Source organism: Rhinopithecus bieti, unplaced genomic scaffold, assembly GCF_001698545.2.
Source record: "Rhinopithecus bieti isolate Rb0 unplaced genomic scaffold, ASM169854v2 scaffold_31548, whole genome shotgun sequence".
In the NCBI taxonomy this organism is placed as follows: Eukaryota; Metazoa; Chordata; class Mammalia; order Primates; family Cercopithecidae; genus Rhinopithecus; species Rhinopithecus bieti.
In genome coordinates, this window is record NW_016814470.1 from 2,547,635 (window position 1) to 2,561,825 (window position 14,191).

Here is a 14,191-nt window from a genome sequence, read left to right on the forward strand (position 1 = left end):
TCCAAAACTATTGAAATAAAAAACTGTCAAAGAAACAATAATACTTTTTAATCCAGAAGTTTGTGGAAAGGTGATGGTAAGAATGTACCTCTCATTTCTCCCTTTGCCCTCAGCAGGCTTCTGTCCACTGCGCTGCAAATATTTAAAGCAATGGCCTCATCTCTAGATCTTGCTGACAACATTGACACCTAATTACACAATATAATGTAATATCATGGCTTTTTTTCTCCTTGTGTGTTTTGTCTCCTTTTCATGGTAGAAGGTTCTCTTCCTTCTGTATCCCACACAGCATTTATCAATGTGCTCAGTAAAGACTTAATAAATAAATAGGCCGGGCGCGGTGGCTCAAGCCTGTAATCCCAGCACTTTGGGAGGCCGAGACGGGCGGATCACGAGGTCAGGAGATCGAGACCATCCTGGCGAACACGGTGAAACCCTGACTCTACTAAAAAATACAAAAAACTAGCCGGGCGAGGTGGCGGGTGCCTGTAGTCCCAGCTACTCAGGAGGCTGAGGCAGGAGAATGGCGTAAACCCGGGAGGCGGAGCTTGCAGTGATCTGAGATCAGGCCGCTGCACTCCAGCCTGGGCGACAGAGCAAGACTCCGTCTCAAAATAAATAAATAAATAAATAAATAAATAAAGCCTCATGCAACTCTCCTTAAAGCAGAAGGGCCTTCTCCCCTCCAATACCCCTATGCCAAATCTATTGAAAATCCAATTGTTTCTTCAAAATTTTGTCCAAATGTTATTTCCTCTGGAAATCTTCCTCAGACACGTTTCTTCAATTACAATTTGAAAATGTTTTACCTCTCTTCTCATAACACTTTAAACACACATTCTTATACCTATAATATAATATTTATTTTATTATAATTACTGCATTTCAATTTGTCGCTTGTCAGCCTTCCCCTCTAGCCTATATTCCTGGAGGACAGGGAGCCAGGCATGTCACCCATCCCTCATGATAATGCAGCTCTTCACACCCACCCAAGCTTTGCAATAGCAGGTACTGAATAGGTATGTCAAATTCAGTTGAAATTAAAAGGATAAGAGAGATTGTTATATGGAAATTTTCTACACATGAATCTTCTTTTATGTAATCCCACATGGAGCGATCAATGGTAATTCAGCCACTGAGACAACGTCCCACACAATACTTACTCTTCCTCTCTTTAAAATAAACCTCTCCTCCCAAAGGGGTTATGATCCTGTTCTTTAAGCACAGCCATACTCCCTTTCTCTGCTAGACTCTCCACATTATCTATGCCCGTCATTCTCCAGGGGACTTCCTAACAGTGAATTTGCTGGATCAGAGAGAAGAATCTCCATTCTCATCAAGCACTGTGTATTATACGCCTTTGCCAATTGGCCTGACGAGACATGGCTCCTTTTGTTTAAAGTTGCATTTCTTTGATGTTCAGTGCTCCATCTTGTCTTCCTCCTCCACATTCTTCACCCACACACCTTTTGCTGTCCTGAGGAGCAATGCTTTCCTCCTTTTAATGTTTTCACGTTACCCTGATGGAATTAACAGGCAATCATCATCAGTCATCCAGCGATCCAATTGTCCACTTGGGGCAGGAGGCTGGAGCCATATCAAAGAAGGCCTGCCTCCAACTTCGTGGGCCACTTGCCTGACAAGAGCAAGGAAACTTGAGGCAACTAGCTGTGTCAGTGCGTCAGCCTGGCCTAGTTAACTCCAGCTCACTCTTCGGACCTCACTTCAAAAGGCAAGTCCTCAAGCCTTTGCTGACTTCCAGATGCACTCAGATTGTCCTGTTCTGAGCTCTGATAATTATTTTTTCATTGTGCGTTTATTTTACTCACATTTGTAATTTACATGAGGACAGGGCACTGGACTTTCTGTTGCTCATCATCTCCTATCACAGTGCTTAACACCTAGTAGGAGGTCAATAAATATTTGCAAAATGAATCAAAGAAAACCATCAATTGGTAATTCTAAATGAAATCCCCAGAGCCGGGCATGGTGGCTCACAACTGTAACCCCAGCACTTTGGGAAGCCAGGGTGGGTGGATCACTTGAGGTCAGGAGTTGGAGACCAGCCTGGCCAACATGGTGAAACCCCATCCCTACTAAAATACAAAATTAGCCAGGCGTGGTAGTGCATCCCTGTAATCCCTGTTACTGGGGAGGCTGAGGCAGGAGAATCGCTTGAACCCGGAAGGCGGAGGTTGCAGTGAGCCGAGATGGCGCCATTGCACTCTAGCCTAGGCAACAAGTGCCAAACTCCATTTCAAATAAATAAACAAATGAAATCCCCACAGCAGTGGTTATCCCTGTCTGCACATTAAATCACCTGTGAAATTTCTTTTTTTAAAAAATAAAATAATACTGCCTATCCCAGCAGTAGACTTTTTTTTTTTTAAGACGGAGTTTCGCTGTTATTGCCCAGGCTGGGATGCAACGGCGCGGTCCGGCTCACTGCAACCTCCGCCTCCCAGGTTCAAGCGATTCTCCTGCCTCAGCCTCTCGAGTAGCGGGAATAACACATGTGCATCACCACGCCCGGCTAATTTTTGTATTTTCAGTAGAGACAGTGTTTCACCATTTTGGCCAGGCTGGTTTCGAACTCCTGACCTCAGGTGATCTGCCCGCCTCTGCCTTCCAAAGTGCTGGAATTACAGGCGTGAGCCAGCAGTAGACCTTTTAAATCAGAATTTCCAGGTGATTCCTCACGTGCCACCACGGTTAAGAAACTGATGATCTGTGCCAACCTCCTTGACAAGGAAGGCCATTGGCCACCTGGGGGCGCGCAAACAACACCAATAGTTCCAGGAAGCTACTTGCAGCTACCCAAGGACTTCTTTGATGAGTGCGTCCTTTCAGTGACAATTTTAGATCTGGATCCATTTACACACACACGCACGCACGCACACACACACACACACGCGATCCTACTTCATAACATTTAAAAAAGTGAAAAATGAACAGCAGAGGCACGGTGTCTTTTGTGGGTTCTGCCCCGCAAGGGCGAGGCAGCATGAGCTTGGGGTGGTTGGTTTGTCTGTCTGTTCCAGAGTCTCGCTCCGTCCCCCAGGCTGGAGTGCAATGGCGCGATCTCGGCTCACTGCAACCTCCCCCTCCCGGGTTCCAGCGACTCTCCTGCCTCAGCCTCCCGAGTAGCCGGGACTACAGGCGCGCAACACCACGCCCGGTTAATTTTTGTATTGTTAGCGGAGACGGGGTTTCACCGTGTTGGCCAGGCTGGTCTGGACTCCTGACCTCAAGTTCAGTCCGCCCGCCTCCGCTTCCCACAGTGCTGGGATTACTAGGCAGCATGAGTTTTTAACCCTTGACTGCAGAACACTGAATGGGCTCCGCGGGCTACATTGTTTAGTTTTAACATGTGAAGGGCGAGACATTTTTGGCTAGGAGGGAATGCAGTGGATGGGCACTAGTCTTGGATCTCTTAAGGCAACCCCAAGTCAACGTCCAAAGTTTTAGCTACTTTATCTTAAAATGTAAGGTGAGCCACTATTCACTTTGTCACCATTAAGTGGCAGCTCTACTCACAAAGCTTTGTGCCCCAAACACCAGCGATCACTTTGCTGGCAGAAGTTTGGTGCCAGAACACCCGACTCTGTGCCTGAATAGTCAACTCTTCTAACTTCAGGGCCTTCTGTGAGTCGGGCCTGGTGCTAGGGATTTTAACACATCCACACATTAACTCACTAGCTTTTAACGACCACCCTGCAAAATAGCTAGTAACACCCCGTTTTACAGATGAGGAAACCTGAGCTCAGAGAAGTAATTTGCCTCAGGGCACACATATCTTCTGACTCTAAGGCCGTGGTTGTAGCCAAGTCAGACAAACCTGGGATCCCAACTGCACCACTGACAAACCATATAAACTTGGACAAGCCGTGTCATCTTCCTGAGGCTCCATTTCTTCATCTGTAGAAGGCAGTGTTATGGAAATCAAATAACACATGCACGCAGCCAATGTGATACCTGAACACGGAAGACACTTCATAAATAGGTATGTCTACCTGTGCCTCTTTCTATCTTTACTTCTTTCCTTATTCTTTCCAACCAGAATGAGATAGGTTATCAATTGCTGGCTCTGAAAGGGAGCATGGTCCACCATTCTATCTTTTGAATACTTCCAGCTCTGGCACTCACTGCTGTGTGGGGGACCCCACTTCTTTACCTTCCCCCAGATATAAAGGTGAGTACTAGGAAGGGTTCCAAGATGGTAAGTGTTCTGGATACTGAAACACTTTCACCAAGAGAGGAAATTTCTTCTCAGGAAATTCGTAGTTCATCTAGTGTCTGGCTGGACACATGATTGCCCAAAAGCAGGAGGTGGGGTCTTCACATTGTCCTTCTCGAGTATACCCCACAAGAATTTTACACATTCTAGCAGTTGACCTCTAAAATTTTTCATTCTAAGTTGTTTGTTGTCTGTCATTGGAGTTGACATTTTTAAAGAAAACTTTCATAATGTTCTTTTAAATATACACAATGGGGCCAGGCGTGGTGGCTCACGCGTGTAGTCCCAGCACTTTGGGAGGCCAAGGCAGGCAGATCACCTGAGCTCAGGAGTTCAAAACCAGCATGCAACATGGCGAAACCCCGTCTCTACTAAAAATACAAAAATTAACCAGGTGTGGTGGCACATGTCTATAGTCCCAGCTACTTGGGAGGCTGAGGCAGGAAAATCACTTGCGACCAGGAGGCAGAGGTTGCAGTGAACTGAGATTGCACCACTGCACTCCAGCCTGGGCGACAGAGTGAAACTCCATATAAAAATAAATAATAAATAAATAAAAATAAACAAATATATACAATGGAAAATAATTCGTATGTAATTTGATTTCCATTGTCTATTTAAAACATACTTGAGCTAGCTCATCTGTAACAGTCAAAAATGTTACATCTTTTTTTCTCCTTCAATTCAAAATTTTACATAAAATGTATCTTTATGTTTCAAAGTGTTTTTATTTGATTACCATATTATCCTTATCTATAACTAAAATATGGGGAAATTTATTTTAATTTTAAATTTCATATGATTCTAAATGTTAAAAAATCCAGATTATCATTGCAAGTATCATCTGCATAAAATTAAACAAAACATCAAGTTATAATTTTTTTATTAAGTATAAAATGCTGAATTACATTAACCATATCATGTTTAAATTGTATTATATGTGTATTCCTTAATGAAATAGGCTTTTGTTTTTCAGTTAGTTCATATGTGTATGGAAAATATCACTGATTATTAAAATGAGACAGGGTTCAGAATAAATCCTATTCCTATTTTTATTTCTGTATATGTTAATACTTAGAAAATGTGTTTACCGGCCGGGCACAGCGGCTCATGCCTGTAATCCTAGCATTTTGGGAAGCCGAGGCGGGCAGATCTCCTGAGGTCAGGAGTTCGAAACCAGACGGGACAACATGGTGAAACCCCATCTCTACTGAAAATACAAAATTAGCCAGGCAGGCATGGTAGTGCATGCCTGTAATCTCAGCTACTTGGGAGGCTGAGGTAGGAGAATCACTTGAACCCGGGAAGCGGAGGTGGCAGTGAGCCGAGATCGCACCATTGCACTCCCACCTGGGCAACAGGAGTGAAACTCCATCTCAAAAATAAATAAATATATATATGTTTATTAAAAAAATATGTTCACATCTATACGTGTGTGTGTGTGTGTGTATATATATATATATATCAGTGAGTGGAAATGGAAGGAATTTTGTTATACAATGTCATTCAACTTTTTAAAATTTTTTTGAGTTATATGCCAAAAATCCCATGATGACCTAATGCCATGCTGTGCCCTTAACACATAGATGTCTGGACGATGAAAAGCCATGCCTTCAGTTTATGGTGCCTTGATCCCCATTAATAATGAATGTTTCAGTGTATCTTTCTTTGGTGCTCCAGAGGCAGAGACATAGTAAGAAGTGAAATGGGTAAGTGAGATGCCTTTCTTTTATAAAGTGAGAGAAGCAGAATTATAAGGGAAATTAAAGGGAAAGCTTCATGACACCTGGGTTACAGGCATGTCATCGGGCAGATGTAGGGGCTTCCTGTTTCCTGAGATGGCAAGCTGTGTTAATAATGTGGTCTTCTAATGTGGAAAGCAAATGTGAACAGAACACCACAAAGATAAACAGACAAATCATAGCTACAATGGGAGATGTTAATATACTCATCTCACTAATAGGACAAACAAACAAAAAAACCAATAAGGGATAGAGATTTGAACACATCAGTAACTCACTTGATGTAACGCACGTTTATAGACCTGTGACAACAATCTGCAAAGCACATCCTTCACATCACATACAGAATATTTACAAAAATTGACTATATACACCGCCAAGTATGTGAGGTAATGCATATGCTAATTAGCTGGATTTAACCATTCTAAATGTATACATTGTCAAAATATCATGTTGTATATTATAAATACAATTTTCCTCAATTTTTTAAAAAATGGGCCAAAGACCTTGACAACACCTCACCAAAGAAGATATATAGATGACAAGTAAACATATGAAAAGATGCCCACATCATATGTCATCAAGGAAATGCAAATTAGAACAATGGCAAGATATCATTGACCAGGCACAGTGGCTCATGCCTGTAATCCTAGCACTATGGGAGGCCGAGATGGGCGGATCACCTTAGGCCAGGAGTTTGAGACCAGCCTGGCCAATGTGGCAAAACTCCCTTTCTCCCCCACAAAAAAAGAAAAGAAATTTAGCTGGGCATGGTGGCATGCACCTGTACTCCCAGCTACTCGGGAGGCTGAGGCATGAGAATCACATGAACCAGGGAGGCGAAGTTTGCAGGGAACTCAGATGGCGCCACTGAACTCCAGCCTGGTACAGCTACTTTGGAAGACAGTGTAGCAGTTTCTTACAGAACTAAACATACTCCTATCATAGGATCCAGCAACTGTGCTCCTTGGTATTTACCCAAAGGTGTTAAAAACTGATGTCTACACAAAAACCTGCACACCAATGTTTATAGCAGCTTCATTCATAACTGCCAAAACTTAGAAGCAATCAAGATGTTCTCAGTAGATGAATGAATAAACTATAGTACATCCAGACAATGAAATATTATTCAGCACTGAAAAGAAATGTGCTATTAAGCCATGGAGGAACCTTAAAGGCATATAACTAAGTGAAAGGAGCCAGTCTGAAAGGGGTACATACTGCATGATTCCAGCTATATGACATTCTGGAAAAAGCAAAATTGTAGAGACAGTAAAAAAATCAGGGGTTGCCAGAGTCTGAGGCAGGGTGATTAATACATAGAGCACAGAGAATTCTTAGGAGACTGAAACTACTCTGTATGATACTATAATGGTGAATAACTATCATTATACATACATCCAAACACATAGAAAGTACAACATCAGGGGTGAACTCTAAGGTAAACTACAGACTTTGGGTAATTAGGATGTGCCAGTGTAAGTTCATCAATTATAACAAACGTACCACTCTGGTGGGAAACGTTGATAATAGTGGAGGCTATGTATGTGCCAGGGCAGAGGGTATATGAAACATTTCTGTACCTTCCTCTCAATATTGCTGTGAACCTAAAACTGCTCTAAAAAAAATAAAGTCATTTTTAAAAAGGACATCATAGCAGTCTTCCAAAACTTATGTTTACTCCTTATTATGTTAATAAAATTTATCCATATTGTTAATGTCAGTTATACATTCATTTTCTCCACCTTTTTGTGTCTGCATAATTACTGAAAATCCTAAGAGCTTTTATTTATGAAGATTTCCTCTAACAATAACATAGATATTAAAATTAAATGAGAATTGTTAAAATATTTATTTGTTTTAAAATAACAAGGACCCCACTGAATATTCACATAGAAACATACATTTTATTAGAAATGACTGTATTTCTCAAGACACAAAAAAATTTTAGTGAGAAAACTAAATCATTACTTTGCAAATCTTCTTAGTGTCTGGCCAAATAGAAGACAGCCAGATTCTTTTATCTGCTTCGGCATTTAATTTGCTGTGAAACGCTGTTTGGCAGAAATATATGAAGATAATCCAAGCTCACACGGATGAGGAATTGGAGAGGGGAGGAATATGTCAGTAGCCTTTACAGATCATTGTGGCCGCTTTGTAAGGTTAGTTGCAGGGAAGAAATCTGAAACCATATCAATAAACTTTTAGTACGCAGTCATGTTAAAATCCATTGGTCTGTCTTGCAGTTGGAATGGATTTTTGCCCCTTCTCAATTTTGCAGTAATCAGATTGACACTAGCACTCTCATCCCAACATGTGACAACCACATGTTATTCGTGAGAACCCCGGGAAGCTGAGGGACCAAAGAAGGCTCCACAACTCCGAGTGGCCAACGTGATGGTGCCCTTGAGATTTTCCTCTCTTTCAGCTCACGGCAAAGCACTGAGGTTTGCAGGCAGTAAGTTACACGGATTTACAAATTAAATCATTTCTTGTTAACCTAAGCAACCCTCCCAAGATGGACAAATGTTATAAAATTGGACCTTCAAAGGAACCTTGGATCAAAGATGACACTAAAAAAGCAAGCACAAGTGCACAACAAGAGAATGGCAAACCTGACACATCTCCTGCCTGTTTGCAAGGTTACAAACAGCAACCATCAAATAATCAGGTCTGTCAAAAGGTCAGCTAAAAAGACTTGAAGTTATCAAGAAGACTGTTGGAGATACAGTAATGCCTTGCTTAAGGATGGGGATACGTTCTGAGAAATGCATTATTTGGTGATTTTGTTGTTGTGTGAACATCACAGAGTGTGGTTATACAAACCTAGAAGGGATAGGCCACTACACACCTAGACCACCTAGACTACGTGGTATAACCCATCGTTTCTAGGCTACAAACTCGTACAGCACACAACTGTACTGAATACCATAGGCAACTGTAACAAAATGGTGTCTGTGTATCTAAACACCTCTAAACATCTAAACATAGAAATGGTACAGTAAAAATATAGTATAAAAGAAAAAATGGTACACCTGTATAGGGCAGCTGCATTATAGTCTTTTGGGGCCATGGTCATATATGTGGTCTGCTGTCGACTGACACATTGTTATGCAGTGCATGTCTATACATTATTTACACCCACTATTGTTAGCCACTACCATTCCTTCACATACACACTAAACCTAAGACATTGCTATGAGATTATGAAGCAAAGCATTTACATCTGTGTGTGCATGTGTGTGTGTGTGTGTGTGTGTGTGTGTGTGTGTGTGTGTTAGTTTAGAAAGTAGGCATCAGAAGAATTCCTTTTTTTTTTTGAGACAGAGTCTTGCTCCTGTCAGCCCAGGCTGGGTGCAAGTGGTGGCGATCGTCGGCTCCACTGCAAGCTTCTGCTCCCGGCTTCACCGCCCATTCTCCTGCCTCAGCCTCCCGAGAAGCTGGGCTACAGGCGCCCGCCACCCACACCCGGCTAATTTGTTTTTGTATTTTTAGTAGAGACCGGGGTTTCCACCGTGTTTAGCCAGGATGGTACTCGAATCTCCTGACGCTCATGATCCGCCCCCCTCGGCCTCCCAAAGTGCTGGGATTACAGGCGTGAGCCACTGCACCCAGCCAAGAAGTCCTTTTTTGTAAAGAAAGTCCAAAATAGTCTTTGCTGTCACTAGGAAAATATAAATTATTCAGTCTTGTATTTGACCTAAGTGTATACAAGATGTTGTGTACAGATTGTTCCCTCGAGTAGCTGAACATTTCCCTACTTTATTTTCAAGATGACATCTTAGTTTTTAAATAATTAGAAATAGTGAATAGGAATTAACGCTGGAGTGTCCTGAATATCTTGCATCTGATTTGGCAATAAAAGACAAAGAAAGGCTGTACTCAACTCTCAAAACTTGGGCCAATATTATACATCCAATAGTATGATACTTGGTGTGCCCAAATTAGCACATAACTTATAATTAAGTGTGTAGTTGTTTATCTCTACTCAGTGACAGGCTGTGAACAGAAGGTGACAATGGTGAGGATTATATTGTCATTGTTCTGAAGAGCAATCAGAAATTATCTGGTTTTTAAAAATTCTCCTTTTGTAAATGAACAGAAAGTCATTCTGTTGCATTTTTAGGATCCAAACCAAGAAAAAGTGTATCTGATATATAAATTACATACTTGGGAACAGCTTAACTCTCAGAGTTATGAAATATCTTAACACCTTTTATATTTGGTATAAGATATTTTGTTGTTTATTGAGCTGATCAGCTTACAGTTTAATATGACCAGATATCACCCACTTTTCTCACCCGGGCTGGCAGGGCAGGAATGATTACTCTCTCCTTGCCCTCTCATGGCACTTCATACATAAACGCCATATGGCACTGTCCACCAAGTGTCATCGCCTTGGCTCACATTGCTGCATAACTGACTAGACCAAATCCTTCAAAGGCTGAACCATTTCTCATTTCTTTCCTGCATCTCCCAGAGTCACTGCCATATAGTAGACATCAGTATATAAGACACATTTGTAAAATTCATGTGTTTTATTGAACTATCTGGATCATTCCTGAGCTTCTTTGGATTTTAGAGGCTATAGATTGGGTGTGATGCTCCAATCCATCTAACAAGTAATTTGTTAAGGCTGAGCTTTAGGTGAGGTCCAAAGCAAGAGCAGGTTCTATAGTGAGTCCAGGTGTGGCATAGGCCATGCTGCCTGGGGCTCAGGACTGTGACCCAACAGATCTAACAGTACTTGGAGGTCTGTGGTAAATAAAAAGGCTGTATGGAACAGGGAAGTCCCAATAAGAGAACCCTAGCACAGTCCCATAGTGTATTGAAGCAAAGCTACACCTTCCTGAGCTGACAACTAATCTTACTTTGAGAAGAAGACCCTGGTTCACCTGAAGGACTTTGTAGATTCTGAACATTTGACTATTTGGTTGTTTCCCCAGGAAGCCAATTCTAAGATGGGGTTCGATGGACAGAAGGTATATTGGAGACTGCGTTTGGGAGCAACAGTCTGTTACAGAGTAAGAGAGACAGGATTGGTTAGAGAGTAAGAGAGACAGAGGAAGAAGGTGAACTGTGATTGTGGCAACAGAGGCCTCAGCTGCTCACACAGGGAACTCAAATTGGGATGTCCCTATTGAGTTGTCCTGCCTTGAAAGGGAACAGGTGCCAGTGTTGCCATATCAACCAGGTATTAGATGTGGGAACCATGTAACCTTGGGCAAAGCTGTTCCCGTGAGCTTTGAGGAAATTCCACAGGAAGCTCAGCTGTGGCAGCTTCAATCCTAGATTGGGAGATGTGAGCTGAGTGCCACAGTATCCACTCTACCATAAGACTGAGTGACTGTGTGGCTTGAGTTTCCCACCATAAAGTGAGTGTTCTCTGATCCTCTAAGTCTTAAGGTTTGGTGTCTGCAGAAACAAACTCTTATCAAACGGAGGTGGTAGCTGTGAGATCAGGTTCAAGTAGGTCTGGAAGGCACATGCAAGTGACATCGGCCACCTTCAGCTATAGTGCTGGTCCTCCCTCAATTCAATCTGTGCCCTTATGAGGAACTTCATTGCCCCACAGAAAGAACTGAGAGTAATTCATCTGGTTGTCCACAGCAGACGGAAGGAGAATGCCCTGATAAACGAAGAAATCTACCTTGAGTTTTAGGCAGTGGCCAACAGTGTGGCCACCTGGTTAGGAACTTGGTAAAAGCAAGATTGTAAGATTGGTGACAATAAAGTCTGGGTAAGAGTTACGAGGATGGATATATGAAATAGACCTAGAGTGTGAGGACATGTGTGCCTCATGTAAAGGGCATCCATTGTAGAAGAGGCTCTTAAATAAAAGGTGGCCACATCAAGCAAATGAGATTATGGATCTATCTTGGAGCAACTAATAGCAAAAACCAAGACTGAACACCATTTCCCAGGGTGACCAGTCAACCACCCACTAGCAATTTTGTTCTATTGTACTTACCAATTTGTCCTAATTGAAACAAACACCTATTTGAGGGTGCTGGTTTGTCTTCCCTGACCACTACGTGTTTGCCAACATAGTCATCTGTGGAGTTAGAGAAAATCTTATTTACCATCATTAAAACCCATACAATTTTATTTATTTATTTATTTTTACCACAGTACTCGCTCCATAGCAATAAAAATGCAGCAGTGGGCTTCTGCTCATGGAATTCACTGATATCATCACATACCCCCTCACTCAGAAATAGGCAACCCAACAAAACAGAGAATGACATGTTAAAGGCTTTCTGTGGTTATATTCCAGGAGACAACATCTGCAACATTGAACTGCTACCCTAAAAACTCTGGGAACCATGGGGTAAAATTGGGAGTGGTCCCCCCTCATTATTACAACTGATAAAATCACTGGAAGAATTCTTGCTTCCCATCCCCAAATCCTGGGCTCTGCTCATTCAGGAGATATAATAATACTTCCATTAAAGTTGAAGTTGAGTCTCTCACAGGCTGAGGAAGGATAACTGTGCTATTTGGGGTAGGTAGTACCAAGTATCAAGGGAAAATTGTGTTGCTACAGAAAGGACCACTGTACCTGAAACCTCAGGAGTCACTGGGGTGCCACTTAGAATAGGAAAATATTTCAAGGATAGTAACTGCACATCCAGTATTAAAGGTCAATTAAAGCTAAAGTAACTCAGCAGGCCCAGTGACTCACCCAGTATGTTGGAAGGCCAAGGCAGGCGGATCACTTGAGGTCAGGAGTTCAAGACCAGCCTGGCCAACATGGTGAAACCCTGTCTCTACTAAAAATACAAAAATTAGCCTGGCATGGTGGTGGGTACCTGTAATTCCAGCTACTCAGGAGGCTAAGACAGGAGAACGACTTGAACCCAGGAACCAGAGGCTGCAGTGAGCCTAGATCGCACCACTACACTCCAGCATGGGCGACAGAGCAAGACTCCCTCTCAAAAACCAAAAAGAAACAAACAATAAAACACTAAAGTAACTCAAAGAATACCAAAGACTCAGGCCATTCAGGTATGAAGGCATTTTCCACCAAGCAAACAACCCCAACTAGCCAAGGTACTGGCTGAGGGCCAGGGTAACATGGAATGAGAAGTGGAATGACCTTGTGACCAGTTATAGAAATGAGAACTGAAGTATCTATGAATATTTTTATGTACGTATTCATGATTGATATCTTTTTCCCCCTGCCTCTTCCTTGTGTATTTTATATAAGAAGTATTGGTGGTGCTTAATTTTACAATAAGTTCAACAGACCGTGAGAAGTAATGTTCAGACTAGATGGGGAGGACTGAAATTCACCTGGACATCTTGGGCATGAAGTGGACATTATGACTAGAGAGATTTGCACCTCTTCTTGTTGGAGGAAAGAAGAAAGTCTCTTCATTTGTAGGATACAGGAGCTTCATGTTTGGTTTTGTTAAATAGAGGTGGAAGGATGAGAATAAATGCTGAATAGTAAAAGGGGTAGACTGTGCCAGTCCTGGGTCTGTTTCCATCAGATCCATTCCATTTAGATCTATTCCCATCAGATCCTCTTCCCCTGCTTTGCTTTGTAGCTCAAGGAGGCTAAGACCCCATTTTCCAGGCTTCTGAATGGGTTGAAGGGTGCTAGAAGGAGATTACAAAGTGGGTGGGAGGGCCAATCCAGCGTATTTTTCCCCGGCCCTCTTTACCACAAGTGGCATCTCCAGAAATAGCTGAATTTCCTCCATGGGTCTATGTCCCACAGAAAAGGTCTACCATAATTCTAGCTTCTGCCAGGTAACTCTGGCCCTGGACTCTGGTTACAGCACATTTTCCCTCTCTCCTTCCACCTAATGTGGTAGTGCTGTCTAACTGCTGCTAATCTTTGGGTTATTTCATTTTCCTATTTTATTTCTCAGCTTTCACATCACCTTTATGATCAATTCCTTGCATTATTATTTTTTTGATTTCAAGTACTCACCACTTTGGGAGGCTGAGGTGGATGGATTTCTTGAGCCCAGGAGTTCAAGACCAGCCTAGACAACATGGTGAAAACTCACCTCTAAAAAAAAATACAAAAATAAGCCAAGCATGATGTTGCACACCTGTAGTCCCAGCTACTCAGGAGGCTGAGGTAGGAAGATAAGTTAAGCCCAGGAGGTCGAGGCTGTAGTGAGCTGAGACTGTGCCACTGCGCTGCCACCTGGGTGACAGAGCAAGACCTTGTCACAAAAATTTTTTAAAGAATAAT

General features: G+C 42.3%; 1 long non-coding RNA gene across 1 annotated transcript; it reads right to left on the reverse strand.

The window, feature by feature from the left end:
• Positions 1-7,965: 7,965 nt before the first annotated feature.
• LOC108514727 (uncharacterized) lies at positions 7,966-13,961 on the reverse strand. Its single transcript, XR_001881311.1, has 3 exons — positions 13,922-13,961; positions 11,951-12,034; positions 7,966-8,161 (listed from the first exon to the last, which is right to left on the reverse strand). It is a non-coding gene; the product is annotated as an uncharacterized LOC108514727 (long non-coding RNA).
• Positions 13,962-14,191: the final 230 nt, after the last annotated feature.